Source organism: Pinus tabuliformis, chromosome 5_1, assembly GCF_031772625.1.
Source record: "Pinus tabuliformis cultivar Carrire ecotype Pingquan chromosome 5_1, CPIR1, whole genome shotgun sequence".
NCBI classification, from domain to species: domain Eukaryota; kingdom Viridiplantae; phylum Streptophyta; class Pinopsida; order Pinales; family Pinaceae; genus Pinus; species Pinus tabuliformis.
Window position 1 is genome coordinate 487,134,407 of NC_142305.1, and position 22,863 is coordinate 487,157,269.

General features: G+C 39.7%; 1 pseudogene; it reads right to left on the reverse strand.

The window, feature by feature from the left end:
* The window catches only part of LOC149165621 (uncharacterized), an 86,472-nt pseudogene extending 64,249 nt beyond the window's left edge, over nucleotides 1-22,223 (reverse strand).
* Nucleotides 22,224-22,863: the final 640 nt, after the last annotated feature.

Here is a 22,863-nt window from a genome sequence, read left to right on the forward strand (position 1 = left end):
TGTGTCCCCTTTAGAAGCAATGATTAAAAAGAACTCAAACTTTAAATGGGGCCAAGATGAACATGAAGCATTCAATCTTATCAAACAAGCAATTGTTAATGCTCCATCTTTAGCAACTCCAAATTTTTCTGATCCTTTTATTTTATATACATTTGCCTCTGATAGATCATATGCTAAGTACTCACTCAAGAAAATCAAGAAAAGGCAGAAGCCCCAATTGCTCTTTTCAGTTCCAATTTACAAGGGGCTGAGTTGAATTATTCAGATGTGGAAACAAGCTTATGTTGTTTTCAAAGCAATTAAGTATTTTAGAGCTTTTTTACTCAAAACACATACAAAAATCATAGTACTGTTCCCATCGGTAAGAAATCTTCTATTACAGAAGGATGTGGGTGAGAAAAGAGCCAATTGGGTTACTGCCTTACAGGAATATGACGTAGAAATCAAACCAGCAAGTATTGTAAAAGGTCAAGGCTTTTTCAAAATGCTGGCCGGAGCATCGCTTATATCCAAAATTCCATCTACAGAGATACAAATGTATGAGGTAAGCCTAAATGATGTTGAGTCATTATACGCTGATATCATTTATTATCTAAAGAATGGACACGCTCCTTCAAACCATGATCATACCAAGAAAAGAGCTCTAAGGTTGAAAGCCAAACAATATCAGCTCGTAAATGATGTTATTTTTAGAATAGATTACGATTCTGTTCTCCTTAGATGTCTTGAGAAATCTGAAGGTGAAAAAGTCTTCCAGGAACTCCATGATGGGCCAGCAGGCGGACACTATGTTGGAGACGCAACTGCTCATAAAATCTTACACGCAGGATATTAGTAGCCCACATTATTCAAAGACTCACATAATTACGTGAGGAAATGTCAAGTCTGTCAAACCGCTGCTGGGAGACAAAAGAAACCATCCTTGCCACTGCAACCAGTTAACATTGAGCAGCCTTTCGATCAATGGGGATTGGACATAATAGGTGAGATCATTCCTCACTCTTCTAAACAACATAGATATATTATTACAACAAAAGATTACTTTACTAAATGGGTAGAAGCAGTTCCACTCAAGACGGCTAATGCTGAAAATATCATCGAATTCATAGATCAGTTCATCATCACCAGGTTTGGGTTGCCCTCTGCTTTAATGTTTGATAATGCATCATATTTTTCTGGTAATGCAATGACTGAATTTTCACTCAAAAGGGGTTTCAAGCTTAAATACTCTGCCAATTATTAACCACAGGGGAATGGATTAGCTGAATCTACAAATAAGAATTTAATCAGAATTATTAAGCAAACCATTGGCCAAAATCATAAAAATTGGCACAAATCTTTAATATATGCTTTATGGGAAGATCGAATAACGCAGAAAGCCTCCATTGGCACTTCTCCCTTTAATTTAGTTTATGGGAAAGAAGTGGTTCTTCCAACTCATTTGGCAATTCCCTCTTTTGCCTTAGTTCAATACCTCGATGAAGCACCAGCTTCTTCCTTACAACTAAGGCAGCTGGAAATAATTAAGTTAGAAGAACAACGAGAACAGGCCAAAATAACTCACGCTCATCACCAAGAATTAGTGAAGGCTTCTTTTGATTCCAACATGATATCCAGAAAAGATTTTCAGATGGGAGATCTAGTTTTAAAATGGGACAAGGCTCATGAGAAAAAAGGAAAAGATACAAAATTTCAATGAATGTGGCTTGGCCCTTTCCAAATCATAGAGGTCATAGGTCCGTCTACTTTTATGCTACAAGATTTAACAGGAAAAATAGATTCTTTACCTGTTAACGGACAGATCCTCAAAAAATACTTTCCATAGGAGATCATTCTTCTATTTTGTAGAGTAGTTGTTTTAGTTTCTTAATAAAACCAGTTGTAAATGGTTACATTTGAGATTCATGAAAAAGACAGATTTTCTTTTAGATTTTGTTTTTTCACTTGTATAAATAGAATTATTTTAGAGAATTGATCATTATTATTGAAAGATATAGTCAAAGACTCTAAGCCTAGAAATGATACTAGTTTCAACTGTATAAATTTTGATGAAAAGCCACCTTTAGTGGGAAATTGTTTTGTATTAGTCCAATGAAAGGTATCAATAACAAAAATGAATATTCTCTGTAGAAAATCTCTTTCCAAAAACTCTACTATTGTCGTCCAGAGCTATCTTAAGGAAACAATGACTTCCTCCCCACCTAGGAAACTACAATGTTCAGAGAATGATCCAAAGATACACTTTAACTTAAAGAGTAAGAGGTCTCATCACGAGCTGACCTGTCATGATCATAGATATTATAGCTTGCTGACTTTGCCAATACTTCATACCACAACAGGGCAAAGACTCAAGGTTGTTGCAATCAAAAGACAAGGGGTCTCATCATGAGCCAGCTTGTTCAACAAAGCTATAAATCAGTGAATGACTGTGTCATAAATTGGCTACCAAACCAAGACATTGTTCTTTAAGGGTAAAAAGAAAATGAAAGTAATAAGTGTGGAAATGGATTTCTCTTTGAAAGTTGTAAATTTCTCTAGGTAGGATACAGGATCATTGCTGGGTAACAGGTAACCCTGTCGAGGTTATAAACGCTTGCTGGCAGCAGAGGCTCTACCTACAACAAATGATCATATTCAAAACTGATTTACAGAGAAGGCTTCGTTTTTATCTTTATAAACCAAGTAATGATTGATGTAGATACAAGGACTAGCTCGAGGGAGTAAATAATCAAAGTTGAAAATAGAAGAAACAAAACATCATTGATAGGTAAAAGCATAATGTACTTAGTCTTTCTATAATGAAGTTTAATTTTCTGGAAATTTTTTTGTTTTGGAAGTTTAGAAAATTCAAAAGAAAAGCATAGATAACTGGTTCTTCCAAGTGAATCGCCAATTGTTGTGGCCAACAACAACCCCCCTTCTTATTTAGTGTTATTCCTAATACTCAATAAGTGGGGACCCTTAGTCAAAAATTTTTAAAAATTAATTAGTGCTTGTATTCCCTTTTTAATAAAACTTACCATCACAAACTTAGGAGAATACCCTTGAAAAATATAAAAATCTAAGTTCTATGATAAGGTAAGACAAAATCTTTCCTTGGGAAAAATCGCATCGTAAAAAGATCAAGGATACCTCCTTGCAAGCCGAATTCTAAGACTGCGAGATTGCGATAAGGGACTACAAACATATATTGCATCGCATGCATCAAAGACCGCTTTTGTTGAAAAACTTTAAACTGCCGATATGCGATGGCGCATATCGCAAATCGCATTTCGCAGAAAATAGATTAATGAAAATTGTCATATGCCACACTCCTGCGATATTGCGATATTGTGGCAATGCGATAGAGCGACAAAGCGATAATGCGATATTGCGATTTTGCGATAGAATGGCAAAACGATAATGCGATAATGCGATATAGCGAGCTAGCAACCTTGCAATGTTGCGATTTTGCGATGTTGCGAAGCAAATCGCAAAATCGCTTCATCGCAGATCTTTCAAGCTCGTTGTTCAAAAAGAAGTATTTTCCATAAACCGACACCTGTTTATGCGCTTTAATGCTAATTAATGAGTTAGTTGCCAGTTATTAATGGAATATGGTTTCGTGCTTATCGAAAAGTCATTTCACGTAAGGTGGTATATTTTATACGTCTACAGCATTTAAGACTTTCCCATCACCTTTTCCATATCATTATTCTCACTTCACTTGTAAATTGCAGGAACGGAGAGTAGAGAAATATACTAAGCAGTACGCAGGATATCACGGGAAAGAAAGGAAAATCCCATAGTTCTGAAGAGAAAGAAATGGCGCCCTTGTATACAGACACCGCCTGTAACCGAGACGCTGATATTTCTACTTGGGAAGGCCTGTATAATCTACTTGAAGAAGAGAATTCCAGAGTAATGAAGGTTACAGCTATTGCTGGCTCACATGGTTCTTCTGAGGCATCCATTACAGAGCTAGCTTGTTCATTCTTACACTGAATAGTGGTAAGGCCCAAAATTCTTCCATACACAGACATGGTTAAATGGATACTAGACAACGCTGATATCAGAAATAGACAGTTTAAGAATCAGGGTCAATGACTCATTGGCTCATTCGCTGCACAAGATTTGAGGCTCATATATCATCTACCAGAGACATAGGAGACTTATAACAAATAGTTCATGGAGAAATTTTCCAAAGAGAATGAAGACCTGACAGAATCCATCAAAGATTGGTCAAGGAGAGACGAACCGCTGAAAAGAGATAAACGTGGTATGTATAGCACTGGTTCTATCACCTCCCCATATTGCTTTGTTGCTGCCATGCTCTGTAGACTTTTTGGAATGCCAGACATTAACAAATTTTCATCTAAATGGCTACCATTATTGGATGCCGCCATGAATGCTACTATTGTGGATTGGGCTAAAATATTGTCTGATAACTTAGTCACGACCATTGTAAATTACCGGTCTAAAAGAACTGTTTCTCAGAGAATTTATCCGCCTTTCTACTTATCTAAGTATGTGATCGATGCAATCTGTTATGTTTCCAAGTTTCCTTTGATGGGTTGGAAATGGACGACTCAAGAACCTTTACCCATTCATATATATCATAAAGAATTGTGGGACTCTAAGTTCACTTCACATTTCTACAAGATTTGTCATGGAATTATGTTTCCCCTATACAAAATGTTATATGATAAATATGCTCCAAGATGTTCTCCTGAAGCAGAGGCGGACATACTCCCTGTCGAGAGATGGTGCAGAGAAGAATTGTTTACATATGTCAAGGTATTCGGAAGTGCCACTTCCCCTCACATCTTACCTTTGTATGTCCCTGATAAACTCATGGCACGAGAAATTGCTTATCAAACCTGCGGAGAAGGAGGTTTGACTAAAGATTTGAAGGACAAGAAGAATGCTATTTGGCCACAATTTCCTGTAGCCTGTGGGGTCTTTTCACTATTTGATGTAGGACATGCATTTAAGGAAGTAAACAACATAACGTGTTTACAATTATTCAAGTTTCCAGGAAGACCATTCAACCCTCATGATATTGCTAAGAATTTCACTACGGTAGTCAAAATAAAGTTGTTTTCTAGAGAAGATGATCTTTTCGATGACATATTCCAGCAGAAAAGCACACTTGAAGAAATTTTGCATTCAGCCCAAATGCGATTCTCCCTAGAAGAATTTCAACAGTTCAAGATATACAGGGAAAGGAGGTTAGCTAGTATTCCTTTGGAAAAACTATGCTTAGAACCCATAAGGGAACCAACTCCAAGTATTAGTCTTAGTGGAAGTTCAGGCACAAACAGATCTAAATCTAAGTCTGGGAAAGAAACATCTGAACATTCTAAAAGATCCAAAACTGGCCATAATAAAAGTGAAGGGTCAGTAAAAGATACTGCCCAATCAAAAGAGCTCTCACAGCAACAGGCTTTTACCTCCCCACAAATAGATCCTCCCCCTCTCATTATTCAGCCACCATCAGTCAGAACCGAGATAGATAAAGAATGGGAGACCTTCAATTATTTGATCAATGTTGAAGGACAAAGCACAAAGACACCTGTGAGCAATGTACAGACAATAACAGATATAGTCATAGGAACAATCTGCAATGACTCAGATATGGAACATATTCCCATCACCCCATCCTCTAAACTTATCCTCAAGATAGAAGAGATTCCTCCTCTTGATGTATTTTACAGTCCACAACACAAGGCAATAGTGAGAAGACAAAGGAAGAAAAGGAAATTGGAAAACGTGCTCTCTCATGATGCAGAGCAATTAGACGTCCTATGGCAAGATCCTACTACTGATCCCACTAAGAATCTCACCAAATTATCTCAAATCGCAGGAGCATATGCCTCGACGACTATTGATAAAGCATATGAGGTATAGCAATTGCTAAAAGAAAAGGAAGATCAGATACAAGCCTTGAAACAATAGTTGCAACAAGCCAAAGCCAACAACGAAGCACAGAAACAGCTTGAAAGATTATAGCGGGACTTCCAACAAATGCAGATAGGCTACTAGAACAGTTTGGTTGAGAAAGAAAAATAGCTACAGGATATGCAAAAGATGCACAAGGACGATCCTAAACTTATAGAATTCATCATAGAATCCATGTCCTTGAATGATCAATTACTACAGCAACAGGAAGCATTGTGCCAAAGAATATCACAGTGGAACTCTTATTGTGAAATAAGTGATAAAATCACTAATCAAGTCGTGGATTTATGAAGTGATTATGATTTAATTGATAAAATAGTTACTGAATATTTAGCTTGGCAAGAAACAAAGGAGGGAAAAAGAGCAGGCACACCAATAATCAATGACAATCACAAAGAAATGCTCTTTAACAAATGGGGTACACAACTCAAGAAAGCAGAGCAAGCAGCAGAAGAAGCAGCCACAACAACAAATAGCATTATTGACTGTATAAATGAAAATTTGCACAGGGAAAATTTGATCTCAAAAACCACTCCATGGTATCTACCGAAAGTACATCAATTACAAATAGACTAGAGACAGAAGGCTCAAGAAAAGGCAAAAGCAATCCAAAGGTTAACCAAGTTGAATTGGGACTATTGTTGGGCATACTTGGTAATGCCACATAGCCAGTGGATGACTCTCAAGTGTATCATCAATTCTTCTGAGAAGATGGCGCTAGCTCTTTCCGATTCTGTTTTCTTAGCACAGCTAAAATCAAAAGTTGGTCGGCTGACTCTTATCAAACAGATGCTGAATGCATGCGATTTCAAGGATCAGATACAGAAATAGTTAGTTTTAATTTTGGACTCATTTTTAGTTTTAATTTTGTTTTATTTTTGCCCAAAATGAGGACGATCATGTAAACCGCATCCTACATTTTTGTAATAAGTTATTTTTAGATTTAGTTAGTAGTATTTAAACCTTTCTCATGCATTTAGAGAAGGGTCCTGAAATTTGTCAAAAACTTATCCCTAGAACATGCACTTTTGTACCCTCTGAGGAGGTTTTTATGAATGAATGGAACATGTTTATTGACATCTATATTTAATATCTGCTACTGATGTTGCACTTCTGTACTTTTAGTGGATGTTGGATTATGAAGATATAAATCATTATCGCTTGAAGCTCATGAGTAGGACTAGTTATAAATGGTACTTCTATCTCTTAACTATTTCTTCCTTTGTGTTAAAAGTGATATTCTTGTTCAGTTGTTTATATATTGATGTGTGAATGATTGAGTTATCATTTGGCACTTTTGTATGGTGATAGCTATTTATTTATGCTTAATGTATGAGTAACTTATTATGTGATATGTTTTTCACATCTGTTTCGTCTAAATTTTTATACGAAGTGGTTTATCTATATTGAATTCTTTTCTCATGACAGTTGAATGATTTTTATTACCAATTGTTATCTGAAATCATTGTAGATCGCATAACAGAAGGATTACACCCCGGGTTAGTGTAGACTTAGATATTTCTGCTTATTAGAATACCATTTAGATGTTATTATATTAGAGTTAGAATTAGAGCATCTCACTTGGGAACTTTTAGAAGGGAAATATCAATTCTTCACACACACATAAATTGGGAAACTAGTCCCATATCCCTAGTCGGACCCACTATACCAAACGGAAAAGGAGCTGCTAACCAAGGTCCGGATCGGGTGGGTATCCCCCTTGTTGTAGACCTGATTTTTGGGGCTTCAACACATCCCTAGAAAATAGTGCATAAGACCCATGTATTTCACCTCAAACTCTCTTGCAAGGTCCTCCTTGCAAGACTTGATTAGTTGATCATCACCTGTCAAAATCTGATCATCGACATAAAGAACAATGATCAACGACTTACCTTCTACCATGATGTGGTAAAGGTTCGAATCTTCTTCACTCTTGGTGAAGCCTGACCCAGTGAAATAGCTATTGATCCTAGTGTACCAAGCACGGGGTGCTTGCTTTAGCCCATACAGAGCCCTCTTGAGTCGACACACATGCGACTCACGATCAAAGGTCTCGAAACCTTTTGGCTTCTCAATGTACACCTCCTCCTCAATCTTCCCATTGAGGAATGTTGTCTTCGTGTCCATCTGATGGATCTTCCAACCCATATGAGCTGATAATGCCAACATCGATCCGATAGATGAATACCTTGCTACAAGAGCAAAGGTCTCATCGTAGTCGATCCCCTCGACCTGTGAGAAACCACGAGCAACAAACCTTGCCTTATGTTTCTCAACACTACCATCAGCTACCTGCTTTACCTTGTAAAGCCATTTGGAACTAACCAGTGACTTGTCCTAAGGTCTTGGGAAAACATCCCACACACTGTTCCTAATGATAGGTCATACTCCTCTACCATTGCATCAACCCAGACTGGTTGTTGCACTACCTCCTCGAATGAAGAAGGTTTAGTCTCTACACACTCCCCAACCAGGGCCATGTACCCAGTGTATCGCTCGGGTGACCTCCTCTGTCTGTGCTAAGAAGATGGCTGTCCCACATTCTCCTGTGCATCCAGCATCAACCTGTCAACATCCCTTGAGCATTTCCGCCCATCTCTGGAAGACTCAGCATGAGTGGATGTCTCCACTCCCAGATCCTCTGCATGCGGCTGCTCCGCATCAATATGAGGCTCCTCCTCCTTAGGAACTGAAAGTTCCTCCTCTGCATGCAACTTGAGCTCCCTCTCAAGTGATACTCGCATGGCTTTCTGCTCGTCGAACTTTAGATCTTTGCGTACCACTATCCTCTAATTGGTAGGCAGGTACACCCGATAGTTGTGGGGTGTATCAGTGTACCCCACAAGTATTCCCGACTCAGTTGTTGGATCTAGCTTCCTCCAGGCATCTTTGGTCACATAGCAGTAAACTAATGATGTAAAGATTCAAAAGTGACTCACATCTTGTCACTTCCCGGAAGAGGCCTCCATAGGTGTCTTCATTCCCAGTATATGGTGCAGACTTTTGTTCTGCAAGTATACTTCTGTATTGCATGCCTCAGGCCACAAATGCAGTGGTAGGCTTTGGTCATGCAACATCGCTCGAGCTACTCCCACAATCGATCTATTCTTCCTTTTGGCCACCCCATTCTGCTGTGCGTTATGGGGTGCCATCAACTCCCGTTTAATTCCTTCTGCAGCGTAGAAGTCCTTAAACTATTGGGAGACATACTTTCCACCATTGTCACTACACAAGGATTTTATTTTCTTTCCAGATTCTTTCTTTGCCAAGGCTTTAAACTCACAAAACCTCAAGAAGGTTTGATCATTCTTTTGTATAAATTAGATCTAGCATCTATGAGAAAAATCATCAATAAAAATAACATAGTACCTTTGCTTAGCAGTGGAGACTGTAGAGAAAGGTCCACAAACATCTGAGTGAACTCACTCCAAATGCAGTGGTAGGCTTTGGTCATGCAACATTGCTCGAGCTACTCTCACAATTGATATGTTCTTCCTTTTGGCCACCCCGTTCTGTTGTGGGTTATGGGGTACCGTCGACTCCCGTTTAATTCCTTCTGTAGCGCAGAAGTCCTTAAACTATTGGGAGACATACTCTCCACCATTATCGCTACACAAGGCTTTTATTTTCTTTCCAAATTCTTTCTCTGCCAAGGCTTTAAACTCAAAAAACCTCAAGAAGGTCTGATCCTTATTTTGCATAAAGTAGATCTAGCATCTATGAGAAAAATCATCAATAAAAATAACATAGTATCTTTGTTTAGTGGTGGAGACTGTAGAGAAAGGTCCACAAACATCTGAGTGAACTCACTCCAAGATTGCTCTAGCTCTACTATCTCGATTTGAAAAGGAAGATTTCAGATACTTACCCAAGGTACAACCTTTGCATGTATTCATCTACTCTAATTTTCCCTTGGGAAGTCCGATAGAAATCTGCTACATGATCTTCAGGGCTCCATGGTGCAAGTGGCCCAATATTCTATTCCATAGCTCGCCAACATCTTGGCTTTGCACCATATCAGCTTTGGAACTCAATGTAGAATAGTCATCTACCTCCAGCTTGTAGAGATTCTTTACTCGAATCTCAATCCTCTTGGTCTGTCCAGTGCCGATATGCCTCGGGAATACCTTTCCTTTACGAAAGACTACATCATAGCCTTTATCTTCTAGCATAGCAATAGACACAACATTCTTCTTCAGACCTGGTACATACTTTACATCAATCAGGGTGAGAGGAGCTCCATGCTCCCTCTGAAACACAACCGTACCTTCAACTGAAGCACGGTACTTTCCATCATCGCCCATCTCGATCCGCATCTAGAGATCCTTCTCCTCCAAGGTATTGAAAAGATTCTTGTCACCTAACATGTGGAATGAAGCTCCACTTTTCAGGTACCACACCCATCCCACCATGGATGAAACCATGCATGCGATAAGAGATAAATCCAACTCAAACTCTGAGGCCAGTGCCTCACCATCAGATCCCTTCAAGGATCCCTTCTTGGATTTCTTCTATGCACAATTCGTAGCATAATGGCCCACTTCATGACAATGAAAGCATCACACTTTCCATTTGTCAAACTTCTTCCCACCATGGGAAGAACTGGATTTGGAATGGGATGCCTTCCCTTTCCATTTCCTCTCCTTACTCGCTAAGGCTAGATTTTCTTCATCATCTTGTTTTGATGAAGATCCATCTTTGGTGCTTCTTCTTATCTCCTCTTGCATTAGATTGAACCAAAGTCGTTCCCAATATAGCAGTTTCTCTCTTCCATTAACCGAGTCTTGGTAGCTATTCCAACTCTTAGGCTGAATGAGGAGTGGAAGACTCACCATGTCATCATCAGCTATCGAGATCCCTACACTTCCAAGCTCATCCTTGCAGGTGGTGAGCTTGTTCAGATATGTAGAGATCATGTGCCCTTTTCACACTTGACTTTCAGAAGCTTGTCTTTCAGTGCTAACTTCCTCTGATCGCTGCTATTCTGTATATATCTTTCAATGTTTTCCACATCGAAATGGTGTCTCCTTCCCATGGAGGCTTGAGACAATGTGGTCTAGAACTCCCTCCAGGATGATTCTCCTTGCTCTAGCCACACATTTCTTCCATTCCACCAATTTTGTAGCATTAGTTGTTGCTGGCTTGGGCACTTCTTTATTAATGAATTCCTTTAGACCGTTGTCCTCTAATACTGTTTCCATGTGATCCTTCCAGGCTATATAATTCAAGTTGCCATCAAGAGCATACTCGAGTCTTAAACCACTGAACGCCATTGGTGAAATTGAGATGTGATAAGAACTCGATTTCTATAATTAGGAACTTTAAACTTTGAACTTTTCCCTTCTTTGTATATTTTTCTTCACTTTGATCACCTTTGCTCTGATACAATGTATAATTTCCCACTATAGATCAACAGATTATGCAATATACTAAAGCAAAATACAAGATCTACTTCCACAAAAAACTTGCGGAAGCTTAATCGAATATGAGTGAGATCAAATAGAACACATATAACAGATGAAGAGAAATCAATCACACATGAACACAGAATAATACTGTGGGGAAAGCCTCAGCTAAAAACCCCGATCTCTATATTATCATACAAGTGGAAATATGTTTAGATTACATAAAGAATCAACTCACAAGCTATTCTGCTCTCTCTGCAATCAAACAACGCAACTCATAGGCTAAATAGACACAAGATATGCCTTCCCTCAGCCCTCCAAGCCTCCTATTTCCTTGCACAGTTTTCCTTGGGGTCCAATGTTGCCACCTGTGTGAATTGGCCTCATCACACACTCACCAAACCCAAAAGTAACTGCGCAATCTCCAAGGAATGAATTCCTTCTGCATGCAAGAGATATCTTCCATGGAATATTCTTACAACTGATAGTACATTATCCCATCATCTGATCCCAACTGGGTCTCTATCTGAACTGACATGCATGAGTTTTTTATGAGAGAATATTCAGTTATCTGAAGTGCAGCAGTTACATGCATGCATGCATTAACTAACTGAAATCATAATTAGTTCAACAAACTATTTGAACTAATCTAACTGGACTTAACTCAGTTAAATGAGCTAACTAATTACAGCTCAAATTATAACTCATCCTTATCTCTTTAACTAAGGGATAAATTCCTCAATCAATGGGATAATTGTTGCATGTCCTCACATAGACTTCATGTTTTATTTTCTCCAAATAATTAACTCAAGATGAATTAATTAATTATTAATCAAACAACTGTTAAGAACAAATTCGAATTTTACTTCTCTATTTTAGTTCAGGGACTAACTAAAATAGGAAGGTATCCCAAAATGCTATTTATGGTAGTGTTATTGTTAGCACTTCTATATTTAGCATTTCTTATTGTTATTTTCAACAAGAGTCAAGGAAGAAGATCAAGGACTTGAGAAGTGACAATGATGGAGAATATGTCTCTCAAGAGTTTAAGGACTTCTGTGCAGTAGAAGGAATTAAACGAGAGTTGACGACACCTCATAACCCACAGCAGAATGGGGTGGCCGAGAGGAAGAACATAACTATTGTAGCGGTAGCATAGGCGATGTTGCATGACCAAGGCCTACCACTTCACTTCTGGGCTAAGGCATGCAACACAGTGGTCTATTTGAAGAATAGAAGCTCACATCGCATACTTGGGATGAAGACACCAGAGGAAGCTTTCTCTGGTAAGAGACCAGATGTGGGCCACTTCAAGATCTTTGGGTCATCGATATATTGCCATGTGACAAAGGATTCCCAGAAGAAGCTTGAGCTGATAGCAGGGTTGGGGATACTTTTGGGGTACATTGATACACCTCACAACTATCAGGTGTACTTGCCTACCAGTCGGAGGATAGTGGTTCGCAAAGATCTCAAGTTTGATGAGTAGAAGGCCATGCGAGTTTCCTTTGAGAGGGAGCTCCAACTACAGGCTATGGAGGAACTGTTGGTTCCTAAGGAGGAGGAGCCTCAGACTAATGCAAAGCAGTTGCATGCAGAGGTTCCAGGAGTGGAGACATCCACTCAAGAAAAGTCTTCCAGAGATGGACAGAAACAGACAAGAGAAGCTGACAGATTGTTGGAGGATGCGAGAGAGAATGTGGGAGCACCATCTTCTCAGCGCAGGAAAAGTTGGTCACCTAAGAGGTAAACTGTATACATGGCCTTTGTTAGGGAATGTGTTGAGACTGAGCCATCTTCCTTAGAGGAAGCAGTGCAGCAGCCGATTTGTGTTGATGCTATGGTGGAGGAGTATGACTCCATAGTTCATAACAATGTTTGGGATGTGGTTCCGAGACTGGAGAACAAGTCGGTTGTGAGTTCCTGTTGTCTTTACAAGGTAAAGCAAGCTGCTGATGGTAGTGTGGAGAAGCATAAGGCAATATTTGTTGCCCGTGGCTTTTCAAAGGTCAAGGGGATTGACTATGATGAGAATTTTTCTCCTGTCGTAAGGTACTCATCTATTAGATCAATGTTGGCACTATCAGCATAGATGGGTTGGAAGATCCATCAGATGGATGTGAAGACTACATTCCTTAATGGAAATATTTAGGAAGAGGTGTACATAGAGCAACCAGAAGGTGTTGAGACCTTCGATCGTGAGTCGCATGTGTGTCGACTGAAGAGAGCATTGTATGAGCTGAAGCAAGAACCTCATGCTTGGTACACTAGGATAGACAACTACTTCACTAGGTTGGGCTTTACAAAGAGTGAATTGGATTTAAACCTATACAGCATCATGGTGAAAGGTAAGCTGTTGATCATCGTACTTTATGTTGATGATCTCATATTGACTGGTGATGATCAGTTGATTGTGTCTTGCAAGGAGGACCTTGCAAGAGAATTCGAGATGAAAGGCATGGGTTTCATGCATTACTTCCTTAGCATGGAAGTGTGGCAGAAGGATGGGGAGTTGTTTGTGTTTGAGGGCAAGTATGCCAACGAGATACTGAGGAGATTCCACATGGATAAGTGCAAGCCCATGCAGAATCCTCTAGCTGGTAACTGGAGGAAGGAGGATGCTACCTCAGGAGAAGTAGTGGAGGCTACTGTGTACAGGCAGCTTGTGGGTTCACTGATGTACTTACTTAAGACACGACCAGATTTGTGCTATGCGGTGAACCAACTGAATCAAGCATGGTTCATCCTACCAAGATGTTTTGGAAGGTGGAAAAGCATGTATTGAGATACCTCAAAGGCACATCTTATTATGGATTATGGTAAAAACGAACAGAGGGAGTGCAGCTACAGGGCTTCACTGATGCAGATTGGGCAGGGAGTCCATTAGATCGGAAGAGCACATCAAGAGGGATTTTCAACCTTGGGTCAGCATAGTTTCTTAGTACAGCAAGAAACAGAGGTTAATTGCACTCATCTCGGCAGAGGATGAATACATCGTTGCAAGTCAGGCAGCATGTGAGGCCATCTGGATGTGGAAGATCCTAGTTGGTTTGTTTGATCAGAGGATGGATCCAACTATGATCTATTGTGATAACTAGAGTTGTATCAAAATCTCTGAGAATCTAGTATTTCATGATAGGTCCAAGCACATCGACATCTGGTATCATCATCTCAGAGACTGTGTAGTGAGAAGGATCATGTTGCTACAATATATTTTGACAGAGGAGCAAGATGCTGACATTTTGACAAAGGCATTGTCAAAGTGTAAATTTGAGTTCCATAGAGACAGGATTAGGGTGGTAGATATTCCCTTTCTTGTTGAGAGGGAGTGTTAAAATGTGGCAACAAGAATATTCCAATTTTAATTTGTCCTTGAATTAAAATTGTGAATTAAAATCGAATTTAGTCTCACCAGCTACTTGGAAATAATTAATTAATTCATTATGGATTAATTAGTTGGAGAAATTCAGGTTAGAAGTCTTTCTGAAGTCATGCAAGAGTTATCCCTTAAATTAAGGAGATAAGATTGAGTTATATTTGAGTTGTAATTATTTAACTCAGTTTATTGAGTTAAGTCCAGTTAAATTAGTTCCAAACTGTTTGAGGAACTAATTGTGAGTTATCAGTCAGTTGATGCATGCATGCACTCAACCTATGTACTCCAAATAACTGAAGATTCCCTCATCAGTAACTCATGCATGTCTATTATGAGAAATACCCAATTGAACTAAATGTCAAGGATAGTGTACTATCAGTTGCATGTGTTTTCCTATAAAGAAAACTCATGCATGTAGAAGGAAAGATTCCTTGAGGATTGCGTAGTTCTGACAGGGTGTGGGATCAGTGTTTGAGATCAGATTTCCACTTGGTTGGAGAAGATCATCCCCGAGGAACGGTGCAAGGAAATAGGAGCTTGGAGGGTAGAGAGGAAGGCTTGTGAGAAGCTAGGATAGCCTATGAGCATCTATGAGGATTGTACTGAGAGCTGGCTAGCTGTGAGAGCTTTGTTTAATTCCTATGTATTTCCACTTTGTATGATAATATAGATAGTGGGGTTTTTTAGCTGTGGCTTTCCCCAAAGTATTTTCTTGTGTATTGTGCATTGATTCTTCTTCTTCTGGTTATATTATTCAACTCTATCTTTAAGCTTCCACAAATTGATAGTAGAAGTAGGTTATAGTATTCTGCTTTGATTTATATTGCATTATCGGGTTAACCTACATACAGATTTTCTACATGGACAAGCTATGATATACTTACGTATGTGGAATGAGGTATCACACTTGGAAAGTATCACAAACAATTTAGTGATATCTACTATGTTTAACGACGCTGAAACATGTCTCTAGCCTAGAACTCTAAATGTTATACGTTAAGTTACAATGCTCCATTAGGTTAATTGAGATAACTTTTAAGTTGATATTCTTAAGAATTTTCCTTTCAAGGTTCACCACGTGATGTATGTTTGCAATTCCTAGAATGCAACTAACATGAGAAACATTCTTTCATTCAATTAACAATGAAAACCGTAGCTAGTAAGGGATAGAGAAATCAAATCTTTGACAAAGAGAAAAGAGCACACCTAATGCAATTTCCCTAGCTATTCCTATCAAGCATTCACAAACTACAATATGCAAAATGCAAGTTTTTCTTTTCAGTCCCTTTAGTGTTTAGATGAACAAAAAGGAACTAGATGCACAAACAATCAATCAATACTTTTCACAAGAAACGAAGACTTTACGATAGTTTCTTTTTCAAAGAAATGAAGACTTTACGACACTTCCTTTTCAAAAAATACTAATCAATATAAACTAACTTTGACAATGAATTGATAATGATAAAGAAAACTCTTAAGAAACACTAAACAATCAAGGTCAAAGTAGGGCTAGGAGAAGAGATACAAGTTGATTTCAGAACCATAGAAACATTGATCTTTAAACAAACAACTTCAGAAGAAAAATTGGAAAAATCCAAGCCAAAGATGGGTTTTTAAGCTTAATGAGGATTAGCACAGGTCAGAGTGGGAGTAACTGCATTGCAGAGCATTGTCTCTAAGCCAAGGGTGCTTTGCAAAGCACTATCCCTTGACCAAGCCTGCACTGGTGCCAGAGAGGCCAATCAAAAGACATCTAACGTCAATTTTTTCACCAAAAACACTTCAAAAAGACTGAAATAAGATCAATGAAGGCAATTAAAGTATACTAGGGTGTACTGTGATGAGGATAAAATACCCAGAATGATGGTCGATCCCCAGCAGAGTCGCCAATTTGTTATGTGGAATTTTGCATCTACAGATAAACACAACTTCCCTAAGTGGGTAGCTACACTTAGAACAACATAATTAAAGAGTTTAACCTCTTCCTATAGAAGATAAATAATACAAGGGACCTACTTGATATCTTTTGCTTCCCTTTGTCTCCTTTGAATAGCTCCCGACGCTCCTTCTCGAGCTGAATCCACTCGATCAGTACCTGCAATCATAAACATAGGACAAAAACCAACCAAAGCAAGAGATATATCTACTATAAGCAAATGGAATCAAAAACATTTACACATATAATCATCATACATAAAGAGAAGAATATGGGAAAATGTGTAAACAAATTTATTAAGTAGAAGGAAGAGTTACAACCAAAGAAGTCTGATCCCATGTCACTCATCCAACTTGAGTTCCATCCTTCATCACACCAAAAGCACAACACTCTGGTAAAATAACAATACTTTCTTATGATATCAAACCTCAAACCAATAATATCTCCTTACAATTCTTCAAAGTCCAGCCCCTGATCACTATGATGAGTGCTCAATTTATAGGGAAATGGAGGTGGTTTCGTCATAAATTAGGCATTGAATGGATTTCCAATTTGGGAGTTAGTTTCCATGGAGGAAGGGATGAGAGGATAGGAGGTTATTTGAGTCATTCCCTATCCAATTTCGAGCTCATAGTAGAGGATAAGAGGTGGGAATCTTCTAGAATGGTCTAGAATGTAGGAATATTCCCAGAACCCTGTGAAGATTTCGGTCAATCTCGCCAAGCACAGGTCAAAGTGGACCTAGTTGCTCTACAGAGTAGGCTTCAATGGGCCTAGGTGATCTGCAACACATTTACCCTTGACTAATGCTATGCTGGTCCGTCCAGGAGTCATCTCAGGATGTCTTCAGGCCAGGAAGCTCTCAGGAATGATGGCATTCAATGTGATGACTTATCTAGGGCATGTAGCAACTAAATTATGGTTTGATGAGCCCTAATAGTACTAATCTGAATGTTGGGAGTGATGTGCCCAAATAGACCTGTAACAAAGCCTTCCCCTTCTCGCCTAGGTATAGGAAGCAGAGTCTTCCTACCTTAGCGCTTGCCCAAAACAATGTTTATCTTTTCTTAGTTACTCCTCTCCATCTAAACTTTCTATGAATTTAATATATAGACTTTTCAATACAATACCATGGTTCACAGACCATGGGTGAGTCTTAAAACAAACTTAACTATTTATCCAAACAAGGGGATAAGACCCCTTGACACCTATCTATCTGTGCGTTCTGCATCCACATATCGCAAAGACTTTACATCTTTTTACAAAAATATATACAAAATTTGGGTTAACTAACCCCAAAAATGACCCTAGGGACCCTATCCCAACAAGCCCCCAACACAAATATTGTGACTTGCCCTCGATTCACTCAGTTGGCATCGCGATCTTATTGTGAAGACCATCTAGCTCAACTTGCATTATTGCAACTTCAGCAACACTCTGTGTCATTGCCTACTGTACCTCTTAAACCAATTTCTCTATGGTTGGCCCCTCCACTACTAGGTGCATAATCCTTTGCATCTACTATATCCCCTTGAACTTCACCTGAAGTGACATAGTAAGCTGACAAAATTCCTCAAGCCACAGCTGCAATCTAGCCTTCAACAAGGCTTCTTTCCTCTACAATTCCTACACTTGTGTTAGTAGCTACTTTCCCTCCTATAGCTCCATGAGGCATTGCCCTGGCACCAAAGTCTGCATAGTAGCTCAAACCTAATCATACTATCGTTGCGTCTCCTGGACATCATTATTTAGCTTTTGTAGTTTCGGGTCGTCCTACAGATTCATCCATAATTCCATCGCTGCATCAAACAGTGAAGAGCAGTCATTGACTGTGGTATCCAATGTGCTCATTCCATCCTTGATGGTTGCTCCTCATTGCTCCCAAACCTCTAGTGGAGTCGTAGGCTGCAACTTCAACTGCAGCTCTGATATCTTCATCTGGAACTTGAAGGTAACCCTACCAACTTCATCCTTCAATGCGCGTACTTCGAAAACCAGCTTTCTTACTTTTGTAGAGTCTTCAACATCCTCTGGGATCTATAATTTAGGCACTGACTTACAGGCCTACTTAATCGCCATCTCTAAGCTCTGAATTTTTAGCTACAACTCCTCCTTGGCCTTCAACACCTGAGTTTTCTCCATGAACCTCTGTTCATTTTTCACTTTGATTTCCCTAATAACTGTGAGGGTGTGTTTCTCTCGAATCCTCAATTTATCTTAAACCCCCTGATGCAATGCATGGAGGGTTAGCGCGGAAAATTTCAGGCCCATATCCTTCACTATGTGTATCACAACATGATCCTCATCTGATTCTACGTAGACAGACCCTTCTGGCAATGGAATGACTCTGAGGCCTAGAGTTTGTTCTAGCTCCACCATGGTGCCACTTCCCTGTGTTAAGCTGGCTTGTGTTCCGCTTGCTTGCCCGACACCTACCTAGATCTATAGCTCACACAAATCCTTTTGGACTCTTCCCAACATCTTCTTACACTGTTTCTCAAACTACTATAACACTTCAATGGTTGTGTCACGAAATGTATCCCCGATCTCATCGAGATCACCTTCTGTCAGTACCATTGGGTCGATGTGTGCTTGCTTGTCAGAATCGTTCTTTTTGCACTAACCAATAGTCTTCTCCTGACCGCGTCACTTCAAGGTGAACGGAGTGCTTTGCTCCTCACCCCCACCTCCCCCCTGCACAGATAACTCATTTTCATCTGTATTGTGTGATGCAGACTTTCCACCTTCCTTTGTATCTTGTCATTCATTTTCTTCCTTTTCTTTAACATCATTCTCTTTCTCCATTCGTTCCTTCTCCGCAACTTCTCTAGCAGCTTCCTTCTTCTTCTGTTCAGCCAAGGTGTGCGTGGCCTTCTGAGTTGTATCCTTTCACTTCTTCACAGTAAAACTCTCTGTGCCTTTGCTTGTTCCTACATCAAATCTTGTGGGCTTGCACCACTCTGTTGGCCAATACCCTACAACTTCTTGCACATCTGTCTCAGATACCAAATAAGGCAACTAGTGCCATGTTTTCTCTAGGTCCTTCCATGCTCTGATTGGCACACTATGGAAGTCAGCCTTGAACTCTTCATAGGCTGACAACTGTGAAAAAAAGGTTTGGGACAATCTTGGCCTCTGACTAATCACCATATTAAGGTCCATCTCTACCAAAATCTAGAAAAAATTGTATTCCTTAACTCGCACTAGATGCTTTGTAGATCACGGTGAGGCGAACTATGCTGCCTCATGTAAATCTTCCTTGTGCGAAGGAAACTGATTGTCCTTTGAAAACCTCCAAGTAACTAACACAATAGATAGTAAAAGCCAAGAATAATTAGATGGCTTGCTTTCTTCTTGGGCTTCTCAGCAGTTCGTGAGGAACTCCTGACATAGATACTTAGCCCAATTATATTGAACACCCTTTGTGCACTATGCTGCAAGTGACACTTCTGACACCAGAACTTCATCCGCATGGCACTTCCTCATAATTTTTCCCGCAAGAATATGGGCAGTGAACTATACTTCCTAGTCTTGAATTGAAACGATAGAGTATCCACGCAAATATTTAACAGCTCCATACTCTTTCTTCATTTTGTCAGCTAGTTCTTTCTCCTAGTTTTCCCTTCAAACTCCTTGTCATGGTTTGCTCCTTTGTAAGGCAAATTTGTTATCCTGTGGATCAACATGTTCATTATTGGGATGGGCTCCCCAAGCCATAGACACCCATCGTGCACCAACATGAGGAGCTGGCACACACACACTGTGTTGATAATTGAGTGATGATAGCATGGTGCTAAGAGCATGTTCAGCAGCCCCGCCTACTCAACATTGCAGACCAACTTCATGGGCTCGAACTGTGTAACTCTCATTTCTTCATAATATATCCTTGTCATATATTTATGGGTTGCCAAATGAGGGAACCTCTCATGGTCCGTGAGGTCCCAGTCCTCCATTTTCAATACTAGAATGTGAGCTTGGCAACTAGGACCTTCAAATTCAACCTTCTCAGGCAGCAGGGGTGACGAAACTATGACCTTCCCATAATCGAGATCCTTGGTTACTTTGGTTCTTCACTTCCCCAGAGGAATATATTCAGGAAGCCTTAAGATAGGTTCAACCTCTTTGGCATTGAATTCTTCCACACCTTGGTATTCTTCTTCTTCTAAATCCACCACTTTCTCTAGCTTTTTATATTTTTTCTCCTTCTGCCGCACCTCCGGATTCTTCCTTGGTGACATTCTCATCGACACTGGCTTCTTCTGCTTCTCCTTTATGGCTGGTTATTTCTCTCTTAGGGCTAGTTGCTTCTCTGTTGTGGCAGGTTGTTTCTCTTTTATGGTAGTTTTTTGTGGCCTTGGCGACCTCGACGCAGTAAGCATAGGAGTTGAAGCTTCCATACTCGAAATATCAAGGCTTGGCGCATCAAGCACAATAGCTTCAGAACTCATGGCTTCAGCAGGGTTGGTGGCAGTGATTTGCTAGAGAATGGCCTTTTGATTCCACAAATAAGGTATAAAATGCTTGGCTTGCCTCAAAATCCTCCCAAAATTGTCAACTCATAGACTTTAGACAACAAATAGCCCAAACCAGTCTGAGAGTGAAAAGTGTTCTTTGATGGTCCAACATGCAAGATTTATAGGGAGTTTTGAATTCAAATCTGACCATTCCCCCAAAATTCTAATAATAAATGCCTCTTTGGCAGCAGATCTTCAAAGATTTTGGCCATAAATAATGCCTACCCACTCCACTTAATGGATTTTTGGCCATCCAATCATGAATTGTAACCTTAATGATTACCTTGGGACCCACTTGCATAGCACCATCCTCCATGGCACAACTTATGCAGTGTAGCTTCACCTGTCACACCCCTGTCATCCATTGTGCAGCCTCCCTGCCACGTTTTTCCCTTAGTCGAGCAGTGTAGTTTAGGGTTCTGCAATCCCTTGCAACTACCTGGATTACTGAGATTGTCTTGCTAGCATATAGTCATCATGCAGGGGTAGGATCACTTGTGTACAACTTCAATCTACTTCCATTCACATTTCCAAGGAAAGGCTCCCCATTCAGCTCGCAAGCTAAACTATGCCACCATCCATGATCTCCTTAACAATATACAGCCCCAACCAGTGCATTTGAAATTTTCCTGGGAACTTCGTGAACTTGCTATCATATAACAACTCCAGATCATCTATCTTGAATGTGCACAACTTAAAATGCTGATCGTGCCATTATTTCTCGCATTCATTTTGCACGTGCTGATGAAATCGTACAAGGAAGAGGTCTTCCTCTTACTCCATGATCTGCGCAAGATGTTCCTCCAAGGTCTCATGGTCCGCCATTTTAGTCAAGGTTGCAATCCTTAAAATAGGCACAATATACTCCATTAGCATGACTGATTCGGCGTTTTTCCTATCAACTTCTTTTAGGTCGTCCTATAAGCCTATAACACAGCAAGTATGCGCATGTCCCATTCATTCCTATGCGTGTTGCATACCTTTTTCAATGCATGCACCAAAATCTTATTAAGAGATTCCACCATTCCATTTGCTTGTGGATGATAGGGCATGCTCTTCTAATGATATACCTGAAATTATTCCAACATCGTGTTGATCGTTTCATTCAAAAAATGCGTACCCAAATCTTGTTAAGACTTACTCGAAGAGAAACTTTGCAGTAGTGTCAACTGTACAATCCCTCACTGGCTGCACTTCCACCCATCTGTGCAGCCAGTGAGGGATTGTACAGTCCTCACTCGCTGCACTTCCACCCATCTGGTTAAATATTCTGTTGCAGTATTAATATAACACATTCCAGTATTCTTTCCTCGTGGTTGTATCGGACCTATAAAGTCAATGGCCCATTTATCAAATATCTGGAATGAGACTTGGGGATTTAAAGGCAATTCGTCCCTTTGTGAAGGCTTCCTTGTCCTCTGGAAAGCATCGAATGCCTTGCAGTATGCCTTAGAATCCTTGTGTAATGTAGGCCACCATAATCTAGCACGTAAAATCTTCTGCGTGGTCACTTTCCCTGCATAGTGGCCTCCTGCCACTCCTCCATGAGCTTCAACTAGGATACTAGCACGTTCAAATTCTACAACATACCTATGCAATATCTCATACATTCCCATTTTATATAAATGACCCATAATTACTTAAAAATATGTAGTGTGAACTACTAACTCCTTTTGTTGAGTGGAATATCCT